Source organism: Marmota marmota, unplaced genomic scaffold (assembly GCF_001458135.2).
Source record: "Marmota marmota marmota unplaced genomic scaffold, marMar, whole genome shotgun sequence".
Taxonomy (NCBI): Eukaryota; Metazoa; Chordata; class Mammalia; order Rodentia; family Sciuridae; genus Marmota; species Marmota marmota.
This window is the reverse complement of record NW_026000229.1, coordinates 21,594,520-21,622,166: the sequence shown is the minus strand read 5'-3', so window position 1 is coordinate 21,622,166 and position 27,647 is coordinate 21,594,520. Positions and strand designations below refer to the sequence as shown.

Genomic DNA, 27,647 nt, shown 5'->3' with positions numbered 1-27,647 from the left:
CCTCAGTAACTTAGCAAGACCCCGTCAAAAAATAAAAAGGGCTGTGGATGGAGCTCAGTGGTAAAGCACTTGCCTAGCACATGTTAGGCACTGGGTTCAATCCTCAGCATCACCTAAAAAACAAATAGCTAAAATAAAGTTATTATTTCCACCTACAACTAAAAAAGGGGGGATGCTGGGGATATGGCTCAGTGGTTAAGTGCCCTTGGGTTCAATCCCTGGCACCAAAAAAAAAAAAAAAAGTGCCATGTAATGAGGACTTAGTCTTGTTACTTCTAATTTCCTTCTTATATCTTTCAAACCCACCAAATAATAAATGCCTGTATGATAATCTCCAAAGAGGTTATTATGGTAGTCAGCCTCTAAGTAGCTTCTGCTATTCACACCATCAAGCAGTCTTCTTCCATATTGAATAGGGCTGAACTGTGCAACTAAAAGGATAATGAAGAAATATGTGTTGAATTCTAAGACTAGGCCATAAAAAGGTTGTGGCTTCCATCTTCCCATCCCTTGGATCATTTGCTCTTGAGAAATTCATTGCTGTGTTGTAAGGATACTTAATTAGTCTAAGGAGAAGTCCACGTGGCAAGAAACTGAGATCTCTTGATAACAACCTGTATCAACTCATCATCCTTTTGAGTTAGCTGTCTTGGAATGGGATCCTCCAGCCTCAGTCAAGTCTTAAATAATGCAGCCATAGCTGATATCTTGGCTGAAAGTTTATAAGAGATTCTGAGATAGGATCTCCCCATTCAAGCCACTCCAAACTTCCCCTGACACACAATTACTGTGTAAGACATTTTTAAAATTTTTATGTTATACTCTTACATGATTTTTATGAAGTAAAATGAATTATGCAGTAATTATTATAATATAATACAAAGGAGCAATAATGTAACAAACAGGAATTTGATTTATTCTGAAATTTGTCTTCAGGAGAGATGATTTCTAAGAGATGGACTAAGAAGGAAAAAAAGAGGGAAAAGGAGAGTGGATAGAGCTAGGATGGGCAAGGAAAGGGCTGTGTGTTGAGATAAAAGTCTTTACTCAACAAATAAAGCAGCATTTGTTTTCAAGATCTGTTATTGGAATGTCAATTCCATGCTCTGCATGAGTCAATAGATAGAGAGAAAAAGACACAGGAGACCCTAAAGGATATACAGTCTAGTGGAGAGACAAGCAAATTAACATTTACTATTCAATATAAATACTGAACTACTTTAAAATGATGGAGATAGAGAGTGCTATGGGAACCAGGAACAGTGACGCATGCCTATAATCCCAGTGACTTACGAAGCTGAGGCTGGAAGATAACAAGTTTGAGGCCAGCCTTGGCAACTTAGCAAGATCCTAAGAAACTTAGTGAGATGCTGTCTCAAAATAAAAAAAAAATAAAATAAAATAAAAAAAAAAAAAGAAAAGACTAGGGATGTGGTTCAATTAAATCCCCAGTACCAGTAAAAAAAAAAAAAAAAAGATGATCTATGGGTCCTAAAATAAATTTGGTACACTTTCTAATGAAGGTGATATCTGAATTGAGTTTTGAAAGATCAGAAGAATGGGAGAAGTGGTAATGGAGGAGGCCGCATATAGGGCAATAGGAGACATGAGAGAGCCTGTTGCAGTCAAGAAATTGCAGGTATGCTGCAAGGGGAGACTGGTGGTGAGGAATGAGCCTGGAGAGGCAGCCTAGAGTTTCCCACATGTACTGTAGTAAGGAAGAAGGCAGAAAGACCAGTTAGGGAGCCGTTGATGTATTAAGGTGGAGTGGGAAGGGATGAATTACAAAAGCAGAATCTATAGGTCTTAGTCATCAGATGGATATGACATAATGATATTCACTGAGATACTAGAGAAACACATTCATAGTGAGAAAGGGATTAGAGTTGAGTTTAAAGCTAGGAACATTAAAGTTAGGAACCTTAAGGCACAAGCTGGGTATGTGGCTTAGTGGTAGAATTCTTGCACAGTATGGGAGAGGCCCTGGGTTTGATCCCTAGCACTGAAGAGGGAAAAAAAAAAAAAAGTGAGTGATGAGGAGGAAAGGACTGAAAAGGAAATTCTGAATTTTCAATCTGGTCTTTTCTTTTACAGTTAAATTTTCCAGAAGATGTGCCTACTTTTGCCATTTCTTCCTTCCTCAACTCACATTTCCTCTTCCACTGTCTCTACTATTGCAATGAATTTGCTCTTCTTAGATTTGTCAGCAACCTATTAACTGCTCTATTTAAGTATATTTTAAAGTTTATGTCCTATGTTCCTACCTACCACCTCTCATCATTTCATGTGGACAGCACTTCCTGTTTAAAACTCCTTTCCTGATGTTCCACTTTCTTCCTACCTTTGTAAATATACTGTTTTCTTTGTAGATTCTCTTTATTTCTAAGACAGCATCCAAATGTCCCAATTCTCAGGTTCATATGATAGATACTAGAGGTTGACTCAATTAACACTCCTTTCAGTCCCCCTTTTCCTAGCTTTGTTCTGCTATAAAGTTTGGAAAGATGAAATACTCAATTCTTTATCTTTCCTTGAAGTTAGGGATGTCCATGTGACATAGTTTAGGACCATGAGCTACAGAGAGAAAGCTCAGGAGAGTTTCCCCTTCCCTTTAAAAAGACAATCTGGTAGAAGTGGGAATGTGGCTCAGTGATAGAGTGCTTTCATAGAATGTGCAAAGCCTTAGGTTCAATCTCCAGCACTGAAAAAGAAATTAATTTTAAAAAGACAATCTGAAAGAAGAGTTTTTTCATCCTTTTGCCTTTCTCTTGCCTAGAACATGTATTTAAACTTGTGATCTTTGGATCATGAGAATAAAATCTACATGACAAAGATGGTTTAAGAGAAAAATTATGTTTACTTGCTGGTATCTTTAAGCCATATGGACAATGAACTGCCTGCCTCCAGTCTTTTTATTACATAAGTAAACTTCATGTGTTTAAATTACTCATGGTCAAGTTGAAACCCTGATAAAAGTTTGTGTTCTGGGCATTTTGTATCCTTTTCCATTACTCTTCAAGGAAATCTTGTCTACCACCTTGACTTCAGTTATCATCCATACAGACTTGACTTATAAAAATCCATATCTCTGAGTGTCAGATGAAAATATCCACTTGCCTATTGGATATTTACACTTAGATTTCCACCTCAGTGAAATTCAATACATTCACATTTTCTTATGACTTTCACCTTAAAAGAACAGATATTTTTCTTAAGCATAACAAACACCTTAAAGAATAAACATACAGAGGTTATTGCTAGACAAAACACTAAAATGATATTCTAGATCCAATTTTTACTTGTCTCCAAATTTATTCTAAGTCTTCCCGTGATTATAGTCACTCACTCAACAATGATGGTGGAGATTTGCCATCTTAAGGAAGCAGAAATTTCTGGGTTGGAGAATATACGACTGTGGAGTAGTTACAGCTGGAAGTTCTGATTGGAACATGAGATCTAAGGACTACATTCTGGAATGAATGATTCTACCAGACTCCCAGAGGGTAGACTGTCCTTTCTTATTATTGTTATCGGAGTAAGGAGCCTTGAGTCAACACATTTCAGTTAAGATTTTTATCATCTACCACTTTGGGATAGAGGTATGGCTCTGCTACAACTCTATTGCTATTTTACTAATAGTACATTTTTAAATATTTTAATTTAAAACATAAAACTTTTCACCAGTTTTCTGATGTATGGTTGAACTAGTCTGGACTGAAAGGATTGTCTAGGTTCAAAGATTACTGAGGGGTCGCATAAATGATTCACTATTAAACCTATAAAAAAAGCCGTGAACAAATACATAAAAGATCAATGATATGAGTAAATGTGGTTCCTCAAAGCCTACCTTTATTCTTCATGATGGTCAACAGTCCAGAATGGTAATGGAAATGAAAGAAGTCTTCCAGGCCAGAAGTGCCAGGTCGAAGAACTAGCTGCCTTTTGTGTTATTTTAAAGCTGCAGTGAAGTGAGGTGAGGCAAACACAGCTGTGCTGTAATGCACCCTATTGTCATATGGGGAAATCCTTCCTGTGCCATAATTTATTACTCTTCGGTTTCCAGTTCAATGGCATACTTGAAGTTTCAGTGCATCAGGTCTTGCTATGGCTTTTCTTTCCTTTTTCTTTTCCCCTCCCTCCCCACTGTGGTACTAAAGATCAAACCCAGGGCACTGAGCTTGCTAGGCAGGTGCTCTAGCACTAAGCTACATCCCCAGTCTTACTGTGGCTTTTCAAAAGGATAAAGAAATTTCTTTGAATTTTATAACTCATGTTTCTTGGACTTGAGTAATATTTAATTAAGTTACATAATTAGAATAACACATGAAACTGGAAAAACAGGTTTTGGAACAAATGTGTCTGACTCATGGTAAGCAGACACCCTAATTTTTTGACAGCAGACATGCATGATCATTGTAGAGAGTAGCCAATTAGCTTTAAGAGTTTGATATGCCCTGGGTATCAGATAGTGTATTTCACAAAGGGAATAGTGAATATGGATTATAGTGAATATAGATTAGGATGATGAGTTGGGTAAGAGAAGGCCAGTCAAGAACATTTTTATTCAATATAAATATGTAGACAATTTGGATTTGTTCTATGTTGGAGTTTAGGAGGATCTCTTCATTTGTCCATATTTTCTTTAATTACTTTCTGTAGTTGCCATATCCTTCAAGGCAAGTTCCTCAGTTGTTATAATAGATTCTTCATCAATACTTTAATTGGATCCCCATGCAAAGGTAATGCTGTATTTACTTTCATCTTCCTAGATGCCCAGGTAGTTATGTTGTAACCTCTATAGGTTACAACCTATATGGCCAATGGAAATTGGGTGGAACTGATGTAAGTCATTTTTATGTCTTGCCTTTCAAAATAACTTGGGCAATCTTCCAGTCTTATCTTCACCTCTGTTACCTTGAAGGCCTCATGATCCAGGTAATATACCTACAAGATGGCATAGGTTCACTTGAACCACAAGAACTGGCACAGAATTGAGAAATAAACTTTGTCATATTAAGTCACTACAATTTGGGGGTTTGTCTGTTGTAGCAGATAGTGTTGATTCCTGTATTTAATACAACAGCTCACATAATACATGAAATTGATAAGATGGGTTGCCCATAGAGCACAACTGGATGATTGCAGGACAATTGTGGAATGAAAAACTTTCATGACACACCCTTTTGCAACAAAAATATATATATGGTCATATTTTGCTTAATGATGGAGATATGTTTTGAGAAATGTGTTATTTCATCATTGTGTGACCATCATAGTATGTGCTTAGACAAAATAAATGACTACAAAGTCACTAGGCAAAACAGTTTTATGGGACCACCATCACATATGGTGTTCATTATAGACCAAAATGTTGTTACGCAGAACATGACTGTATCCCTGTGTAAATATACATGGATCAAGACACAAAACATTTTAAGGGGGGTGATACCAGGGATTGAACTCCATGCCTGGCAAGACACAAAACATTTTTAGCATCTAAGAAGATTCTTACGCTTCTTTCCAATTAATATCTACCCTTTTCAAGATAACCACGATTCTGACATCACATGATCCATTAATTTACTCATTCCTCTTTCATATAAGTGGATTCATGTAATATTTACTCTTTCTTTTTGGTATCCTTTTATACAACATCTGTGAAATTAATCTATTTTGTTGCATGTATCAGTAGTTCTTTTTATGCAACTTTATTTTTAATTAAATTTTTTTGTGGTGCTGGGGAGTTCTTTTTATCTTACTGTGTAATATTACATTGTCTGATTTTACCACATTTGTTTATTCATTTTCCTCTTAATAGACATTTGAGCAATTTCCAGTTTGGAGTTGTTATGAATAAAGCTAAGAAATAAAGCTATGATCCCAGCGGCTTGGGAGACTGAGGCAGGAGGATCAAGAGTTCAAAGGCAGCCTCAGCAAAAGTGAGGCACTAAGCAACTCAGTGAGACCCTGTCTCTAAATAAAATCAAAATAGGGCTGTGGATGTGTCTCAGTGGTTGAGTGCCCCTGAGTTCAATCCCCAATGTCAAAATAATAATAATAAAATAAAATAAAACTATGAAAATTCTTGTACATCTTTTGCAGATGTATGTACTCAGTTTTTAAAAATACTGTTTTTCTAGAAGTAAAATTACTGTGCTTAAAATAGGCACATGTTTAGCTTTACTAAACAGTTTTCCAAAATGGTTTGTGACTTCCCTGTTTAATCTCCCTCCCTCCCTCCCTCCCTCCGTTCCTTCCTTCCTTCCTTCCTTCCTTTCTTTCTTTCTCTAGGGATTGAACCCAGTGCCTCGCTTATGCTAAGCATATGCTCTAATACTGAGCTACACATTCAGTGCTTGTTTACTCTCTTAAAGATATATTTTGATGAACAGAAGTTCTTAATTTTAAGGAAATCCAATTTAACATTATTTTCTGTATGGTTAATGTTTTCTGTGAACTACTTAGGAAATTTTTCTACCACAACAACATGGAAATTTTTTTCCTATCTTCTTTTGTTTTTTCCTATCTTGTTTTGGATTTTTACATTTATAGATTATCCAATCATAATCTATGAATTAATTTCTTATATGGTATGGAGTGGGGAATCATTATTTTTTAATCCATTTGAATATACAAACTGATTCAGTCCCATTTGTCAAAAAGATTATTCTTTCTTCATTGAATTGTAGTGGCATCTCTGTCATAAATCAAGTGATTGTATATATGTGATTCATGGCAGAGATTACCCAGTCTTGGGTATTTGCTATAGCAGTGCATGCATGCCACACATACACAATCACTTGATTTGCTATAGTAAATACTCAAGAGTAGGTAATTTACAAAGAAGAGAATTTTATTTCTCACATCTCTAGAGGCTGAGGCCAAATCAAAGTGCCAACAGGCTGTGTCTGAAAAGTGCCAGCCCATACTTCTAAGTCAGCTCCTGCAAATGCCATGATATCATTCTCTTTTATTGCTGAGTAATATTCTATTGTGTATATATACCACATTTTCTTTATCCATTCATCTACTGATGGGCATCTAGGTTGGTTCCACAGTTTAGCAATTGTGAATTGTGCTACAATAAACATTGATGTGGCTTTGTCCCTGTAGTATGCTGTTTTTAAGTCCTTTGAGTATAAAACAAGGAGTGGAATAGCTGGGTCAAATGGTGATTCCATTTCAAGTTTTCCAAGGATTCTCCATACTGCTTTCCATATTGGCTGCACCATTTTGCATTCCTACCATCGATGTAAGAGTGTGCCCTTTTCCCCACATCCTCACCAACACTTACTGTTGTTTGTATTCTTAAAAGCTGCCATTGTGACTGGAATGAGATGAAATCATAGAGTAGTTTTGATTTGCATTTCTCTAATAACTAGAGATGTTGAACATTTTTCCATATATTTGTTGATTGGTTGTATATCACCTCTGAGAAATGTCTGTTCAGTTTGTTGGCCCATTTATCGATTGGGTTATTTGTTTTTTTGGTGTTTAGCTTTTTAAGTTCTTTATACACCCCAGAGATTAATGCTCTATCTGATGTGCACATGGTAAAAATTTGCTCCCAAGCTGTAGGTTCTCTATTCATCTCACTGATAGTTTCTTTAGCTGAGAAGAAATTTTTTAGTTTGAATCCATCCTATTTATTCATTCTTGATATTAATTATTGCACTATAGGAGTCTTATTAAGGAAGTAGGGGCCTAATCTGAAATGATGGAGATTTAGGCCTACTTTTTCTTTTATTAGATGCAGGGTCTCTGATTTAATTCCTAGGTCCTTGATCCACTTTGAGTTGAGTTTTGTGCATGGTGAGAGATAGGGGTTTAATTTAATTTTGTTGCATATGGATTTCTAGTTTTCCCAGCACCATTTGTTGAAGAGACTATCTTTTCTCCAATGTATGTTTTGGTGCCTTTGTCTAATATAAGATAACTGTACTTATATGGGTTAGTCTCTGTGTCCTCTATTCTGTACCATTGGTCTACCAGTCTGTTTTGGTGCCAATACTATGCTATTTTTGTTACTATTGCTCTGTAATATAGTTTAAGGTCTGGTATAGTAATGCCACCAGCTTCACTCTTCTTAATAAGGATAGCTTTGGCTATTTGGGGTCTCTTAATTTTCCAGAGGAATTTCATGATTGCCTTTTCTATTTCTATGAGGAATGTCATTGGGATTTTGATTGAAATTGCATTAAGTCTGTATGATGCTTTTGTTAGTATGGTCATCTTGACAATATTAATTCTGCCTATTCAAGAACAAGGGAGATTTTCTACCTTCTAAGATTTTTAAAAAATTCTTTCTTTAGTGTTCTGTAATTTTTGTTGTAGAGGTCTTTCACCTCTTTTGTTAGTGAGTCCCAAGTGTTGTTTTTTTTTTTTTGAGGCTATAGTAAATGGGGTAGTTTTCCTGTCAGAATATTTGTTACTGATATACAGAGAATAAAATCATGGCATTTGCAGGTAAAGGGATGGAGCTGAAGAATATAATGCTAAGTGAAGTTAGCCAATCCTAAAAAACCAAATGCCAAATGTTTTCTCTGATATAAGGAGGCTGATTCATAGTTGGGTTGGGAGGGGAGCACGGGAAGATTAGACAAACTCTAGATAGTCTAGGTAGGGCAAAGGGGAGGGAGGGGAAGGAAGGGGGCAAGGGGTGTAAAAACGATGGTGGAATGAGATGGACATCATTACCTTAAGTACATGTATGAAGACTCAAATGGTGTGAATACACTTTGTATACAACCAGAGATTTGAAAAACTGTGCTCTATATGTATAATATGAATTATAATGCATTCTGCTGTCATATGTAACAAATTAGAATAAAAATTTAAAAATTAAAATAAAGGCATTCTGTAAAAAAAAAATGAAAATAAAGTGGATTGGGGATGCAGCTCAGTGATTAAGCAACCCTGCGTTCAATTCCTGGTACCAAAATAATAATAATAATGATGATGATGATTTAAAAAAAAAAAAAAACAAACAAACTTTTCTCTGTTTAAGGAAAAAAAAAAAAAAAAAGACAGCTCCTGGTTGCTATGCCCTTCAGAGGAAACAAACACTGTCTTCACATGGAGTAAAGGATAGAAGGCAACAAAAGGATCTTGCTAGTTCCCTCCAGCCCCTTTCATAAGGCACTCATCCCATCCAGGAGAGCTCTTCCTTCATGGGCCAATCAACCCCTAAAAGCCCCATTTCCTAATATTGTTACATCTGGGATTAAGTGTGAATGTGAATTTTGGAGAAGAACAAACATTCAAACCATAGCAATGTGGGTCTATTTCTGGAGTATGTTCTATTCTACCAGTCTTTTTTGTCTTTCTATCAATATCACACTATCTTAATTTCTATAATTTGATACTAAGTCTTGTTATTTGCTAGTATAGGCCTCAGCTAATCTAAATTCTTGGCATTTCTTATCCCCCGCTATTCATCCCTAACAACTTGCTGGGATTTTGAGTGTCTTTGATCTATACATCCAGAGTCACTAGGATTTCAAGTATGTGCCACTGTGTTGGTCCCTGCTATGACATTTTTAAATGCTGTTGTATATGGTATTATTTTAAAGTTTTAATAACAAATTGTTGATAGTTTCTAGAAATATATTGGATTTTTGTTTGTTAATCTCTTATTCAGCAGCTTTGCTAAATAAATTAATTATTTTTCCAGTACTGGGGATTGAGCTACATCCTCAGCCCTTTATTTTTTACTTTTTATTTTTAGACAGGGCCTTGCTAAATTGCTGAGCCTGGCCTTTAACTTGCCATTCTCCTGCTTTAGCCTCCAGAGTTGCTGGGATTACAGATATGCAGGACTGTATTTGGCTATTAATTATTAATTCTTAATTTAGATTAATTTTGAATTTTCTGCTTTTATAATCATGTCATCTATTAGTAAAATCCATTTTTCTTCTCTTTCAATCTTTATACCCTTTATTTATTATTCTCTTTTTCTTTTTGGTTTGGGGATTGATCTTAGAGGCCCTCAACCACTGAACCTCCCCAGCCCTATTTTGTATTTTATTTAGAGACAGGGTCTCTTGAGTTGCTTAGTGCCTTGCTTTTGCTGAGTCTGGCTTTGAACTCATGATCTTCCTGTCTTACCTTTATTTCTTTTGCTTGCCTTATTTTACTGACTAGACTATCAGCATAATGTTGGATAGAATTAATGGCAATGGAAATAGTATCTTATTTTTGACATAATAACCTTTTTTTCACCTGAAGATTGAACCCAGGGGTGTTGCATTCTAGGCAAGTACTCTACCTTTGAGTTATATATCCAGTGGCAGTGGATATTGGTGTCTTCTTTTCAACATCCTGAGAAAAGTATATAATATTTTTTCTTAGAATAAGGAAGTCCTTTTATGGGGCTGAGGTTGTGGCTCAGTGGTAGAGCGCTTGCCTAGCATGTGTGAGGCACTGGGTTTGAGTCTCAGCACCACATATAAATAAATAAATAAAATAAATTTTTATTGACAACTGAAAAAAAATCTCTGAAATTAGAACACAAGTTCAAAACCCTTCTTTAATCTGTTTATAAGAGCATACTTAAAATGAATTACTAGAAATATGACAAATAAAAGGAAGAGAGTGTGTCTCAAACATGACCATCATCAATTTCTTTTCTTTTTATAGACACACCTCAACTCTCTCCCATTATGATATAGCATCAGGCTTCGATTGTGGCTCAGTGGTAGAGCGCTCGCCTAGCACGGGCGGGACCCGGGTTCGATCCTCAGCAAAGGCATTGTGTTGTGTCCATCTACACCAAAAAATAAATATTAAAAAAAGATATGGCACTTATTTCTCCACTTTCTTAAATCTGAGCTGGCTGTTACTGTTTGATGAAGAGACTATGACAGAAATGACAATGTGTCTATTCTCAGCCTAGGTTTTAAGAGGACTGTAAATTTTTACCTCTTTTCTTGGAACACTTGCTCTAAGAAAAGACAGTCACCAGGTAAGAAGTCTGACTACCCTGAGAATGCCATGTCATGGAAAAATCCAAACTAAACACATAGATTGTTTACATAGAAAGAAAGATTCTTGGTTACGCCCCCCTCCCCCCCCCGATTTTAAAAAACTGAAGTATAATTAAAATGCATTAGCCACTAATAATTTTTAAATTGTGCAATTTAGTGACACTTAGTACATTCTCAAAGTTGTACAATCATCACTTCTTTCTAGTCAAAAGAAATTTCCCGTGTCCCAAAAAGAAACTCTATAACCATTACTCAGTAATTCTCATTCCCCATGTCCTTCCATCTCTAGCCCCTAACATGTCTTTCTATCTCTATGAATGTTAGTCAGTTTTTTGTCACTGTAATCAAAATACCTGACAGGAACAACTTAAGAGAAGGAAAATTTATTTTGGGCTCAAGGTTTCAGAGGTTTAGTTCATGATCAGACTATTCCATTGCTTTGAGTATGAGGTGAGGAAGAACATCATGGAAGAATGGTATAATGGAAGAAAGCTGCTCAGTGCAGGGCAGCCAGGAAGCAAAGACATAGCACGAGGAGCCAGGGACAACATATATAATCCCCAAAAGGTGCCCTCAGTGACCTGCTTCCTTCATCCATGCCTCACCTGCCTATAGTTACCACCCAGTATTCCATTTAAATAATCAATCCATTGGGCAATTAATCTAATCATTTACTTCTGAACATTACTTCATTGTTGACATGAGTTTTTTGGGGGGACACTTCACATTTCTTAACATTGAACTTACCTATTCTATTCTATTTCATGTAAATAGACTCAAAGGGTATGTGATCTTTTGTAATTGGCTTCTTTTACTTAGAATAATTTTTTAAAGGTTCATCTACACCTACGTATATTTAACCGTTCAATTCTGCCACCATACATGTGGATTGGAAGATCCAGCCCATTCAAGTCTTTAGATGACTCTCACCTTAACTATCTCTGATTATAACCACATAAGAGACCCCAGGTCAGCCCCACCTGGCTGAGTCCAGGCAATGCACAAAAAGATGAGGAATAACTAAGTTTTATTTTAAGCCACTAAGTTTGGGAGGGATACTGAGCTTGTTATAATAGTTAACTGAAAGAAAGAACAAAAGTATTTAAGGCAAATGTAAATGAACAAACTTAAGTAGTTCACAGGGTCTGTGAACTTAATACCCAATGAAATTTAATAAGAAATAAAATAGACAAAAATTGTTAGAGTCTGTAAACAAGTCAAAATAACACCTGGCATTTTGCCAGGGGAATGTTAGAGTTCGTAAACAAGTCTGGATGGTGCCTGGCAAAATGCCAGAGGGAGTGGTTTGAGAAGTAACAAAAGCGAGCCATTAAGTGTGGAGATTCCTTATTGGTTGACTGATGTATCTAGTTTATGCTAATTAGATAAGCTGTGTGGAATGTATAAATACTGCTCCTGTCCTACAATAAATGGCTTCCACTCCTGCTGTATCAACGCACACAAGTTATTCGTCACCCCCCGGTTATTTTGCTGCCAAACGAACTGCGGCAAAAAATAAGAGCATTTATAGTTGTCAAAAAAGGAACAAATCATAATCAAACTCCATTTTAAAAATTATTTTTAGTTATAGGTGGACACAGTACCTTTATTTTATTTACTTATTATGTGGTGCTGAGGTTCAAATCCAGTGCCTCACATGTGCTAGGCAAGTGTGCTACCACTGAGCTACAACCCCAGCCCTCAAACTCCATTTTTTGAACATTTTATGTACAAAATAACATAGCGTCAACATTCTTAAAGAAAATTCATCAAGAAATATGAAGAGAAATAAACTTAAATGGATTTTTAGGAAATTTACCTAAATTGATACCAGTAGAGACAAAATTTACTTTTTTCACTTCTGGAGATTGAACCTAGAGGATCTTAACCACAGAGCTACATCCCCAGCCCTTTTTATTTTTTTTTAATTTTTGGATAGGGATACAGTTGACCTAAAACTTGTAATCTTCCTACCTCAGCCTCCTGAGTCACATAGACATGTGGCTGTAGCCTCTCTCTTATTTCTATTTTTGCCTTAAATTCTATTTTGTCTGGTATTATTTACTGTTAGCTTTCTATCATATGTATTTCCTGTTACTTATTATTCCATCAATATATTTTAAATATTTCTATGTTATTTTGCTTTAGAATTTTCTCCTACAAGTACTGAGTTGTTGGATATTTTTAATTTGATGTTTTAATTATTACTTAATGGGTAAGTTCAATGCATTAACACTTTTGATTTATATGTGTATATTTCGTGATTCTGGCACTCTTTTTTTTTCTCTTTCTCTGTTTTATGTTAGATTACTAAAGTTTTTTTTTTATAGTTTCCCTTTGTTTTTCCTGTACTAATATGGAAACTATAAGCTTTATTTCTGTTCTTTTAGTCCTATCTTAAATGTTTGACTTACCTGTTTGTATCAGTTATCTATTGTCTAAAAAAAGTACCCCAAAACATAGAGGCCTAAGACAACAATAAGAATTTATTATCTCACAATTTCTGTGGGTGGTAAGTTCAGGAGTGGCATAGTGGGCTGGTACTGGCTATGGGTCTTTCATGAGGTTTGACAACATTCATTTGAGGCTTCACTGGGGCTGGAAGAATTCACTCTCAAGAATGCACATAGCGGCTGGGGTTGTGGCTCAGTGGTAGAGTGCTTGCCTAGCATGTGTGAGGCACTGGGTTCAAGTCTCAGCACCACATATAAATAAATAAAAAATAAAGGTCCATTGACAATTAAAAAATTTTTTTAAAAAGAGAGAGAATGCACATAGATGGGAAGTTGTCATTGAAGCAGGAGACTGAGCTCCTCACCATCTTAAACTTTCATGGGACTATTGAAGAGTTCTCATCACATGACATCTAGCTTCCCCTATAGCAAGGTTTCTCAACCTCAGTACTACTGGTACCTTTTGTATTACATAATTCTCTGTGGGATAGGGGCACACTGTTCCATGCAATTTAGGATATTTAACGGCATCCTTGACCTCTACCTACCAGATACCAGTAGCACTACCAGTTGTGACAATCAAAATTGTCTTCAGATACTGCAAATCGTCCTCATATTGGAGATGGGGACAAAACCATCCCTGAGAGCCACTGCTCCAGAGCCACTGATTTAATAGAGCAACCAGGATGGAAATTGCTTCATCTTTATTGAACTAGTCTCAGAAGTCAAAACTGTCAGTTCAGTTATTTTTCATTGGAAACACTGGAAACACTGGTCAGACATGGTTGAATCATATGAATTCCTGGAGGTGAGAATAGTAGGAGGTACTGTTGGAGGCTGGCAACTATATTGCTGAATTATAAATCCAAAATATATAAAGCTCTTTGGTGTTTCTATCCTTTGCATGCTGCAGTCATCCATTGAACATTCATTGAACACTTCTGCCTACCTTCTCATTATTTTTGTTCAGGGTGTTAGTTTAACTTTGAATGTTTTTTTCTATTTAACAATCAACATGTGAAACTCTTTGTTCTCTCATGTATTTTGAATTCCACTCCTTTTAATGGTTGCTGTTCTAACTAATATGCTGTAGTAAGGGTGAGGTGAGTGAGAGTCAGAAGAGAATAATCTATTTTTTGTATTTTGTGGGGATTCTCATCTTAAATGAGAGCATAACCACATATAGATTTTCTTGTTATTTTCTTTCAGCAATTTAAAGCAAGTTATTCTATGAGTCTAATGATTTTTTATAATCTTTTTTGTGGGGAGGTACTGGGAATTGAACTCAGGGGCACTCTGACCACTGAGTCACACCCCCAGCCCTGTTTTGAATTTTATTTAGAGACAGGGTTCCACTGAGTTGCTTAGTGCCTTGCCATTGCTGAGGCTGGCTTTAAACTCAGGATCTTCCTGCCTCAGCCTCTCAAGCCACTGGGATTACAGGCATGTGCCACCACGCCAGGTGATTTTTATAATCTTAAAGATATAAGTACCTTTTATAGATAATTTCTTGGAGTTAACAATTTCTTTTTATGGTATGTTTTTGATGTTCTTCAGTTTTGCTTATAAAAGTGTAGATTTTTCATTATTCTGTGAAAATATCCTTTAAATTTGAAAATTCATACGTTCTTTCTATTCTTGAAACTATCCAGCTATTTTCTCCTTGAATGTTGTTTTTCTATTTATTTTATTCTCTACTGGAACCTCTATTATCTGTGTTTGAGGAGTCATGCAACTCCTATTAATTGAACATCACTTTTTCTGCCTTGTCTCATATTTTAATCTGTTTTTGAGATGTGTATTGAATGAATTCCTTGGTATTATCTTCCTTGGTATTATTCATTCACTAATTATCTCAACTTTGTCCAGTCTTAATTTTACCCATCTTGTTTATTTATTTATTTATTTATTTAGTGTGTATGTTTGTGGTACTTTGGAATTGAACTCAGAGCCTTGTGCACTCTACCACTTAGCTATACTCCCAGACCCTCTTTTAAAAATAGTATCACTGAGTATAACTTATAATTCATTAGGGCTGGGAATGTAGCTCGTTTGGTAGAGTGCTTGCCTTGCATGCACAAGGCCCTGGATTCAATCCTCAGCAACACACACACACACACACAACAAAACAACCTTACATATAATTTAAAATGTACAATTTAATGATTTTTGTAAATGTATGAAGCTTACATTTTCTGGTTTGTTTGAGACAGGTCTCGCTATGTTGCCCACGCTGGTACAGAAGTCCTGGGCTTAAGTGATCTTCTTGCTTCAGCCTACCCAGAAGCTGGGTCTACAGGCACATTCCACTGTACCCAGCTAAATTTGTGAAGTTGTACAGTTGTCATCACAATCCAGTTTCAGAACATTTCTATCACACCAAAATGATCCCTTGTGCCCTTCTGTAGTCTACTTTTGTTTTCCCTCTATCTCCAAGTGACCACTAATGTACTTTGTTTCTATATATTTGCCATCTCTGTATACTTCATATAAATGGAATTAAATGTTTGTTATATAATGTTTGTTTGTTATATAATGGCTTCTTTGATGTTCATCTATTTTATAGCCCGTGTAAGTTGTTATGAAAGTATTTCATTGTACAGATACGCCGCATGTGTTTATCCTTTCACTACTTGATGGATCTTTGTATTGGTTCCATTTTTTAGGTGTCATGAATAATGTTGCTGGTAACATTCATGTACATATCTTCATTGGATGTGTTTTCATTTTCTTCAGTAGATATCTTGGGTAGATATTTTTGTAAATATTCATACATTTACAAAAATCATCTTGATGATATTGTAAATTTATATTATTGTTTAAGAAACTAGCAGTTTTCCAAAATAGCTGCACCGTTTGATACGCCCATTAGAAAGAATGAGAGTTCTATTTCTTCACCTCCTTTCCCACACTTGTTATTTTCTTTCTTTTTCATTATAGTCACACCAGTGGATGTGAAATCATATCTCACTGTGGTTTTATCCTTAATGACTAATAATGTTGAACATCTTTCCATGTGCTTATTCCAGCCATTCATTTATCTTCTTTGGCAAAATGTCTATTCCAATCTTTTGCTGTTTTCAATTGGATGGTTGTTTGGGGGTTTTCTTTAAATTTCTAATACTATTTTTTTATTTCTGAAATTCCTAATTTGTGCCTTTCATATCAGTCTGCTCTTGTTTTATAGTTTCTAGTTATTTTTCTTTTTTTAAATACTTTTTTAAAAATATTTATTTATTTTTTTAGTTCTCGGCGGACACAACATCTTTGTTTGTATGTGGTGCTGAGGATCGAACCCGGGCCGCACGCATGACAGGCGAGCGCGCTACCGCTTGAGCTACATCCCCAGCCCTCTAGTTATTTTTCATAATTACTTCTTTGTCTCTTTGAGGATCTTCAACCTAATTGTATTTTCTTTTCTTAGTTTCTTATTATGGAAAATTTTAAATTTTAAACACGCACAAAATCAGAAAGAGAGTACAATAAACCCTAGTGAACCCATCACTCAGCTTAATATATTTCCCATTTCTTAAGGCTGATTCTCTAAAAATCCTTATCCTGTGCTACTCCAGACATATCTATTGAAATCTTTTCCACACAAGTTTTTCCAAACAGTACTGTTGGAATTTTAGTGTTTGTTTATGGTATGGAACAAATGGTCTCATTATGACTGGGTGTCAAGTGTTCTAAACTCCATGGCCTTTGTCTTACCTAGCCTTTGGAATTGAGACAAGTTGTACCAGCAGCACAGAAGGGAATGGTATACTGGAGGATATACCTATAGAAGAACTCTTCTTTCAACGCTCCTGTTTTGACTTGGTAAGAAAGTAGATAGTCTTATACTTTCCAGAAGGTTTTTATAGGAAAAAAATTATAAAGGGATTTATTACCAGATTCATACTCTTTTTTATAGATTTAAATTTAGTTGGACTAATCTTCTTTCTTAAGGAATTATAGACAGATCTTACCATGGTATAGGTCTCCCTAGTTCCTTCTTTTGGTGAAACCCACCAAAATAATTATCATAGAGATATGTTATAAAGGTTGATTGCTATTACACAATGTCCCTTTAATGTTGATATTTTTTCAGATATCAATGTAAGGAAAGTTTATGGTCCTTCTGAGACATATTATCTCGTTGACATGAATCTTGTAACTGACTGCATTTCACTGTTGGCTTTGGCTAAAAGGAATCCAAAACTAAAATGGTCACTCCCATCTAGAAATTATCCACAGTTCTGTGGTATGTATTACTGTGTCATAATTACCTCTGGCTAAGTTTTTGGTATTTTAGCCTATTTTCCTTTTTTTCATTCTAAAATCTTTTCCCTTTTAAAATGTAGAGTTCTGCCCCAGTGATTACATGTGCTCAGGTAAGCTGTCCTTTTGCTTAGAGAACAGGGCTGGGAGTGTTTGCATAAATAAACAAATATTATAAAAGGTGATTCATTTAAAGTGGTACTTGTGGCAAGGAATTGGTGAGTATTTGACATTTTAAAATACAGGAATAAGCTGGGCATGGTGGTGCATACCTACAATCTAGCGACTGGAGACTGAGGCAGGAGGATCACAAATTTGAGGCCAGCCTCAGCAACTTAGTGAGACCCTGTCTCAAAATAAAAAATAAAAAGGACTGGTGAAGAGCTTAGTTGTAAAGCGTCCCTAGATTCAATCTCCAATACCAAAAACAAAGCAAAAAAACAGTTTCAGATCTGCAGATTGCACTGCTTTTTTTTTTTTTTCCTTTTTTTGTACCGGGGATTGAACTCAGGGGTACTTAGCCACATTCCCAGCCCTTTTTTGTATTTCATTCAGAGACAGAGTCTCACTGAGTTGTTTGGGGCCTCACTAAATTGCTAAGGCTGGCTTTGAACTCCCTATCCTTCTGTCTCAGCCTCCTGAGCTGCTGAAATTACAAGCTTGCACCATTGTACTGGCTTCAGACTGTACGTCTAAGCTCATTTTCTCATTGTAAAAACTTGGGGTTTTGTTGCACAAACCAACAGTGAATTCTTGGGAAATAGTCTTGCTCCAAAGATAAAAATGTTTTTAATGTGAAACTTTTGGTCTTTTTCTATTCCTATATTTTAATATTGTATTAATATGCCTAGTATTTTAATATTGGCCCAAGGCAAATATTTTAACCTTTCTCAGCTATAATTTTCTCACTTATAATGGGAATGAAGTCTAATTTACTTAATGATTAGTTCACAGAGATAGTTTCTTGTTAGAGCTGGAGATGTGACTGAGTAGTAGAACACCTACCCAGCATGAACAAGGTCCTGGTTTCAATCCCCGGTACTGTGGGGTAGGGGAATGGAGAGGAAAAAAAGACAGTAAGATAGTACCTTGCTAATGAAAAGACATGGTTAACTTACTGTGATATATTGGACAAATTACTAGACTTCTTTGGGGATAGCTTTCCTCTAGTGGAAAGTAGAATGATTGAACTAGATAGATGATTGTTAACATAACCTACAACTTTTTTTTTTCCCCAGTACTAGAAGATTGAACCTAGCTAGGATGCCTTAGCACTAAGCTACATCCACATCCCTTTTTAAAATTTTGATACAGGGTGCCGCAGTCTGGCTGGGCACAATTCATGAGCCACTTATCAAGCAGGAATGAACTTTATTTTTAGAACACACACGCTGCACCACTCCAGCTCTTCAGGAATTCTCTCAGAGCCCAACTGCTACTACTGGCTTCCTGCGAGCCTCTCAACCCCCATTCCTCCCACTCTTGAGGCCAATTGGCTGGGTCGCATGGGCAGAGCCAAAAGAGTCCCCCAATGAGTAGCTCCGTGGTCTGAAAGGGCAGGGAAACAGCCCAATGAGCATCACTGCAGAGGAGCCAATCAGCTGGCAGCTGGAAGTTTGCTGGGGCTGCTGTGAGCCAGTCAGCTGGAAGTTTGCTGGGGCCCCTTCGGCTGTGGCTCTCAACATCTCCCCCTCTCTGTTTAATTAAACAACAAGCATATGGCTTAGGGACTGTGCCTGCCTTAGGTTGTCCAATACTACATATATTCCTTACCCATCATCGGATGAGCTGACCTCAAGGCGTCAGCCTCCTGTGTTAGGTTGGTACCATTGCAATTGGATCTTACCCGTCACTGACTACTGGTCCAGTATACAGCCACACCTGTGGATAGGCCTTTGTACCAGTGGCGGGGTGAGGTTCTTTGTCTCACCTCTGTTGGCCCCCAAATTTTAGCAGAAGGGAGGAGGATACACCAAGCCAATTGACGGCTTCTTTTGGAAAAATTGTACCACCGATGACACCATCAGCAAAAATACCCCGGCACTACCACAAGTTGCCAACAGATAAGCGATACATAGTCCAGGCAAGTTCTGCAAGCAGTTCAGTGATAGCTATTGCAGAAGCTGTAGTTTGGTTTTATCTTTGTCTTCACCGGCACTGGGATGAAGATAGGAATTCTGGCAAAGATGGCTAAAGAAAAAGTTATGTAACATTCCAGCAGGCACTAAAAGAAAACAATTTTCTGAACAATTTACATTATCCTGAACAGAATTATTAAATATAATGAAAAGGAAAGGTGAAAGTAAAAAAACAGATCTGTTAACCTCCTTTTTTGTTCACATATTAAAACAATCCTCAACAGCTGATTAAACCATTTAAGTCACGTGAATAAAAAAAAAATATTTGGATCCATTTTTTCACGAGCGCTCGTCATATATGAATGGACATACACACATACAAACATACAACACAAAACACAAGTGTGCACCCATAATATAATAAATACAACACATAACATAATAGTAAAGGCCTTGTAACTTTTTACAGGTGAAATCTCCATTGCAATGTTTAAAAACTCCATAGTCAAAAAATAGAACTGATCAGCAAAACATTAACCTAGGTCTGTATGTAATGCCAAGGTCGCGGGTTCGTTCCCCGTAGGGGCCACCAAATGCAGCAGTCTGGCTGGGCACAATTCACCAGCCACTTATTAAGCAGGAACTAACTTTATTTTTAGAACGCACATGCCGCACCACTGGAGCTCTTCAGGAATTCCCTCAGAGCCCAACTGCTACTACTGGCTTCCTGCAAGCCTCTCAACCCCCATTCCTCCCGCTCTTGAGGCCGATTGGCTGGGTCACGTGGGCGGAGCCAAAAGAATCCCCCAATGAGCAGCTCCATGGTCTGAAAGGGCGGGAAATAGCCCAATGAGCATCACAGCAGAGGAGCCAATCAGCTGGCAGCTGGAAGTTTGCTGGGGCCTCGGTGAGCCAATCAGCTGAAAGTTTGCTGGGGCCCCTTGGGCTGTGGCTCTCAACACAGGGTCTTGCTAAGTTACCCAGGCTGGCCTCAAATTTGTGATCCTCCTGTCCCAGCCTTCTGAGTGGCTGGAATTACAAGCTTATGCAACTTTCCAACTCTTAATTTAAGTTATTCAATAAATATTCACATGAAGATGAGTGAACAAAGGACTTATCCTTTAGAATGTCACATTAAAGTGAGAAAGAAAGGGGTACATAGAGTAATTGAACAAAATGTGATAAATGCTCTCACAGGGGTTATAAACATAATTTTATTAAGGAGGGAAACATGGTTCTAATAGCAGAAGCTAGAGGAAAACTCAGAAGCTGTGACTGACTTTCTTTGTTCGTAGTCTTAGTGGAAAAGGCTTTTGATTTTCACTATCAGTGTATCATGTTAGCTGTAGATTATTTGTAGATGACTTTTTGATTTTAGATCTAGGACTTTTTATCCATTCGTGGTTTGTGGTGAGTTATCATGAGTGGCTATTGAATTTTGTCAAATGACTTGTTTCTGAAGCTATTGAAATAATTACAAAACTTTTCTTAAGTGTACTTTGTATAATGTATATTTACATGACTGATTTTTGGTTCTTCAAACCAACCATGTTTTTTGATAAAACCAACTTGGTCACCATGTATTATCCATATCAGGGTCTCTTAACAAATTTGTTAAAGAGTTTTGCCTGTAACTATTATTTATTTGTTTGTTTATTTAGGTACTGGTGATTGCATCCAGGGGCATTTAACCATTGTGCTATGTCCCTGGCCTCTTTTATTTTTTATTTTGAGACAGAGTCTCACTAAGTTGTTTATAGAGTCTCACTAAATTGCTGAAGCTGGCTTTGAACTTGTTATCTTCCTGCTCAGTCTCCCCGAGTCTCTGGGATTACAGGTGTGCATCACCATGCCTATCTTGCCTGTATTTTCTTTCTTTTTTTAAAAAAATACTTTTATTTTACTTATTTATTTTTTATGTGGTGCTAAGAATGAAACCCAGTGTCTCGCACATGCTAGGCAAGCACTCTACCAACTGAGCCACAAACATAGCCCCTTGCCTGTATTTTCATGAGTGGTGTTGCTCTAGATTTTTTTCCCGCTTTATATTTTTGTCTGACTTTGGTTTTAGGATATGTTGTCCACAGGAATTGAGATGCATTCATTCTATTTCCTAGAAGAGTTAGTGTGGAATTTGTGTTCATTCTTCCTTAAATATTTTATAAAATTCACCAGGAAATGATATGGGCCACAAATTTTTTTTTAAAAAAACTGAATTTATTTTATGGAAATTGCTGTCCTCTGTGTCTTTCCTAACACTGGCAGTCCATGTCTTGTCCTTTTTAAAAAATCCTTACGCAGTCTGGCTGGTGGTTCATCTGTGCTGGCAACCTTCTTGTGCAGTTAGCTTTGGTCTCCCTGTTCATCTGTTGTATTTGCTTTCTGGGTCATTCATTTCTACTTTTTTTTTTTTTTTAATCTGAAACATGAAAATTTTATTTTTGTTTTCCAAGGAAGAGCTCATGTTATGAATATACATTATACAAAGTACATAATTACACCCAGTGTGTACAAAGTACACATCACACAATGTATACACAAAGTTTACATAATACAGTACTTCTGTGGGAGCTATTGCTCCACATCAATTGAACCCCTTCAAAACAAGTTAATCAGCAGAGAAGTGCTTCACTAACTTTCTCCAAAACTTCTGTAATAAGTCATGCTGATTACTTTTTTTTTTTGCCACCTCCTCTCTCTGCCTCCAATTTCCCTTTTCTGGTTGTTCATATTTATATACTAATATGTGTTTCTAAAAATACACATCATCATCCAGATCAACTTCACATATTCTTCCCAACAGGTAATTCTTTAGGGCAATGTTGTCACTGATAAAGGGTTTTGCTTTCTTCTTTCTCCTTTTCATTTGCTTTGTTAATTCAGCCTACATGCCTTGTTTTATTGTTTCCTTTCTTCTGTTTGCTTTTGGTTTAATTTGCTCTAGTAATTTTTTAATGTGGAAGCTTAGGTCACTGATGTTAAAGCTTTCTTCTTTTCCAATATAAATATTTGATGCTATAAGTTTTCCTGAGAACATGCTTTAATAGCATCCCACAAATTTTAAATAGATGTGGTTTTATGTTAATTCAGTTAAAAATATTTTAAAATTTCTTTGATCTTCCTTGATCCATTAGTTATTTATAAGTGCTGTTTAATTTCCAGTTATTTGGGCAAGGTTTTCCAATTATCTTTAAGTTATCTAATTGAATTCATACTTCATATGAATTCAATCATTCTAAATTTATTAAGATTCATTTTATGCCTCAGAATGCAGGATAAATTGGTAAATGTCCCACATTCCTTATTGGTGAAAATAGTATTATATTGTTATTGGACATAGATCAAGTTGATTAATACTGACTTTTCAGGGTTTCCATATCCTTGCTGATTTTTAAAATATATTTGTTCTGTTAATTATAAATAGCAGAATGTTAAAATCCTCTAACACTAATTATATATGTATTTCTTATTTAAATTCCTTTTTTATTAACATATTTTAAATCTCTTATGAAATGAATACGCGTCTAGAATTGCTATTGTCTATGAATTTGTCCCCTTTCTCATTATGAAATGAATTTCTTCTTCAATAGTATAATTTGCTTCTCTGAATTCTATTATCACATATAGCCATTTCAAGTTTCTTTCCATTAGTATAAGTATAGTATATCTGCTTTCATCCTTTTACTTTTATCCTAACCATCTTGAAGTTTAGAGTAGAATTTTTTTTTGTATGCAGCCTATAATTGGGCCTTGCTTTTCTATCCATTCTGACAATCTCTGTCTTTTAAAAAGAGTATTTAGAACAGACATTTAAAACAAATGTACTATATGATTGGGCTTAAGTCTACCATCTTTTGCTTATCTATGTTTGGTGCTGGAGATTGAGCTCAGGATCTCTTACATGCAAGGCATATATTCTACCATTGAGCTACAGTGCCAGCACCTATTTCATTTTCTTTTTATCCCATATAGTCTTCTATCTGTCCTATCTGTCCTTTGTTCTTCTTTCCCTGAAATCTTTTGATTGATTTTTAGTATTCCATTTTACCTCCTTTATTGTCTTGGCAGCTATTGCTTTTATTTTTGTATTTTTACTGGTTGATGTAGGGTTTACAGTATGAATATTTAAAATCACAGTCTACCTTCAAATAATGTTAAAACACTACATAAACAGAATAAGAACTATTAAGCAAACTTTTACTTTTTGTTGGGGGGGGTATGGAGGATAGAACTCAGGGACACTCAACCATTGTGCCACATCCCCAGTCCTATTTTGTATTTTATTTAGAGACAGGGTCTCACTGAGTTGCTTACTGCCTCACTTTGTAGAGGCTGGTTTTGAACTTGTGGTCCTCCTGCCTCAGCCTCCCAAGCCGCTGGGATTATAGGCATGCACACTGTGCCCAGCAAACTTCTTTTTATCTCTTATCCTTTGTCATCTGTTTAACTTGAATGTATAATAAGCTATATGATATGTTGGTAATATGATTTTTGTTTTTTTGGTGCTAGGGATTGAACATAGGACCTTGTACATGCTAAGCACTCACTCCACCATTGAGCTACATTCCCAACCTTATTTATTCATTTTCTCACTAAGTTGCTACTGTCTCCCTGTGTTTCACAGGGTGGCCTCAAACTCCTGGGCTCAAGCAACCTTCCTGCCTTATCCTCCCAAGGAGCTGGGACTACAGGCATGTGCCATTTCACCCATTACTACTAGTACTTTAGACAACAAATATCTTTTTAAAGAAAAATTTTAAATATTTTATATTTACCCTTCTATTTATCATATGTCATGCTCTTCATTTCTTTATGTATATTCAAGATTCTGTCTGGTATCATTTATCTTCCACCTAAAGGATGACATGAATGTCTCTTAGAGCACTGTCTTACAAGATGATGACTTCTCTCATCTTTCACATATCTGCAAAAGTTTTTATTTTTCCTTAATTCTGTGGGAGAGATTTTTCTGGATATGAAATTCTTAAATTGCATTTTTTTCTTTCAGTACTTTAAAGATACAATCCCTTCTGGTTTTGAACTCATGGTCCTCCTGTCTTAGCTTCCTGAGCCACTGGGATTAGAGGCAAGCACTTCCGTGCCTGGCTATACCTAGTTTTTCTAGTGTTTTAAACGTGAAGGGGTGCTGTATCTTTTTTGCATCTATTGAGATAGATGCTTTTTTCCTGCATCTATTGAGATGATCATATGATTCTTACCTTTAAGTCTATTGATGTGATGAATTACATTTATTGATTTCTGTATGTTGAACCAACCTTGCATCCCTGGGATTAAACAAACCCCACTTGATCATGGTGTACTATATTTTTAATATGTTTTTTTGTATTTGATTTGCCAGAATTTTACTGAGAATTTTTGCATCTATGTTCATTAGAGATATTGGTCTGAAGTTTTTTTTCTTTGATGTGTCTTTGTCTGGTTTGGGAACCAGGTGATATTGGCCTCATAGAATGAGTTTGGAAGTGTTTCCTCTTTATTTATTTCAAGGAATAATTTGAGGAGTGTTGGTTTTCTTCTTTGAAGCTCTTGTAGAATTCAGCTGTAAATCCATCTGGTTCTGAGCGTTTCTTTTTGGTAGGCTTTTGATGATGTCTTTTATTTCATTATTAAAATTGATCTGTTTAACTTGTGTGTACTGTTCTGATTCAGTCTGGGTAAATCATATGACTCTAGAGATTTGGCAATGCCTTTGATATTTTCTATTTTATTAGAGTACAGATTTTCAAAATAATTTCTAATTATCTTCTGTATTTCTGTAGTGTCTGTCATGATATTTTCTTTCTCATCATGGGTTTTAGTAGTTGGAGTTTTCTCTCTCCTTCTCTTTGTTGTCATGGATAAAGGTTTATCAATTTTATTTATTTTTCAAAGAACCAACTTTTCGTTTTGTCAATTTTTTCCAATTGTTTCTTTTGTTTCAATTTCACTGATTTCAACTCTGATTTTAATTATTTCCTATCTTTTACTTTTGTTGTTGATTTGTCCTTCTTTTTCTAGGGCTTTAGGTCATTTATTTGACTTTTTCTTCTTTGAAGGAATAAACTCCATGAACTTTCCTCTTAGTACAGTCTTCATAGTGCCCAGAAGTTTTGATATGTTGTATCATTATTCTTATTTATCTGTAAGAATTTTTTAATATCCTCTTTGGTGTCTTTTGCAACCCATTGTTCATTTAATAGCATATTATTTAGTCTCCAGGTGTTGGAGTAGCTTCTATTTTTAATTTTATCATTGATTTCTAATTTCATTCCATTATGATCTGATAGAATGCAGGGTAGTATCTCTACTTTTTTGTGTTTGCTAAGAGTTGCTTTATGGCATATATATGGTCTGTTTTAGAGAAGGATCCATGTGCTTCTGAGAAGAAAGGGTATTTGCTTGTTGAAGGATGAAATATTTTATGTATACAGTTAAGTCTAAGTTATTGATTGTATTATTGAATTCTATAGTTTCTTTGTTTAGCTTTTGTTTAAAAGATCTATCCAGTGGTGAAAGAGGTGTGTTAAAGTTACCTAGTATTATTGTGTTGTTGTCAGTTTGACTCTTGAAATTGAGAAGAGTTTGATGAATGTAGATGCCCCTTTGTTTGGGGCATATATATTTATAATTGTTATGTCTTGTTGATGTGTGGTTCCCTTAAGCAGTATGAAATATCCTTCTTTATTCCTTTTTACTTGAAGTCTACTTTATTTGATATGAGGATGGAAACCCCTGCTTGCTTACCCAGTCCATATGAGTGGTATGTTTTTTTTCCCAATCTTTCACCTTCAGTCTGTGGATGTCATTTCCTATGAGTCTCTTGAAGGCGGCGTATTGTTGGGTCTTTTTTTTTTTTAATCCAATCTGCCAATCTGTGTCTTTTGATTGATGAGTTTAGGCCATTAACATTTAGGGTTATTACTGAGACATTATTGTATTCCCAGTCATTTTCATTTATTTTTGGTTTTTAAATTGACTTGGTTTCTCCTTTGATTGTTTTTTTCTTTAGTGTAATATCTTCCTTTGCTAATTTTCATTGTTGTTTTTGGTTTCCTCCCCATGGAATATTTTGCTGAGGATGTTCTATAGTTCAGGCTTTCTAGTTGTAAATTCTTTTAACTTTTGTTTATCATGGAAGGTTTTTATTTTGTCATCAAATCTAAAGCTTAATTTTGCTGGATATAAGATTCTTGGTTGGCATCCATTTTATTTCAGAGCTTTGGGGGTCTGGGTTGAGAAATCTACAGAGATCATAATTGGTTTCCCTTTGTATATAATCTGATTCCTTTCCCTTGGTGGCTTTTAAAATTCTGTCCTTATTTTATATGCTAGGCATTTTCATTATAATATGCCTTGGTATAGATCTGTTGTGATTTTGTACATTTGGTGTCCTGTAAGCCTTTTTTATTTGATTTTACAATTTGTTCTTCATGTTTGGAAAATTTTCTGATATTATTTCATTGAATAGATTGTTCATTAATTTGGTTTATAACTCTTTGCCTTCCTCTATCCCAATAATTCTTATATTCAATCTTTTCATGTTAAGCCATAATCCTTTTTTAAAAAAATATTTATTTTTTAGTTGTAGTTGGACACAATATCTTTATTTCACTTATTTATTTTTATGTGGTACTGAGGATTGAACCTAGGGTCTAATACGTGTGAGATGATGAGTGCTCTACTGCTGAGCCACAACCCAGCCCTAAACCATAATTCTTGAATGTTCTGCTACTGGTTTCTTACCATCTTCACTGTGTGGTCAACTTTATTTTCAAGATTGTATATTTTATCTTTATTGTCTAAGGTTCTGTCTTCCAAGTGATTTAATCTGTTGGTGATGCTTTCTATTGAATTTTTCATTTTGTTTATTG

The 27,647-nt window shown here is 35.8% G+C and overlaps 1 protein-coding gene across 1 annotated transcript in view; it reads right to left on the bottom strand.

Moving 5' to 3' along the window:
* The window catches only part of Sltm (SAFB like transcription modulator), a 60,894-nt gene extending 55,948 nt beyond the window's left edge, over positions 1-4,946 (bottom strand). The window contains exon 1 of the mRNA XM_048792958.1: positions 4,878-4,946. The gene's annotated coding sequence lies outside the window, so the exon portion shown is untranslated. The remainder of the gene's footprint in view (positions 1-4,877) is intronic.
* Between the last annotated feature and the right edge of the window lie 22,701 nt (positions 4,947-27,647).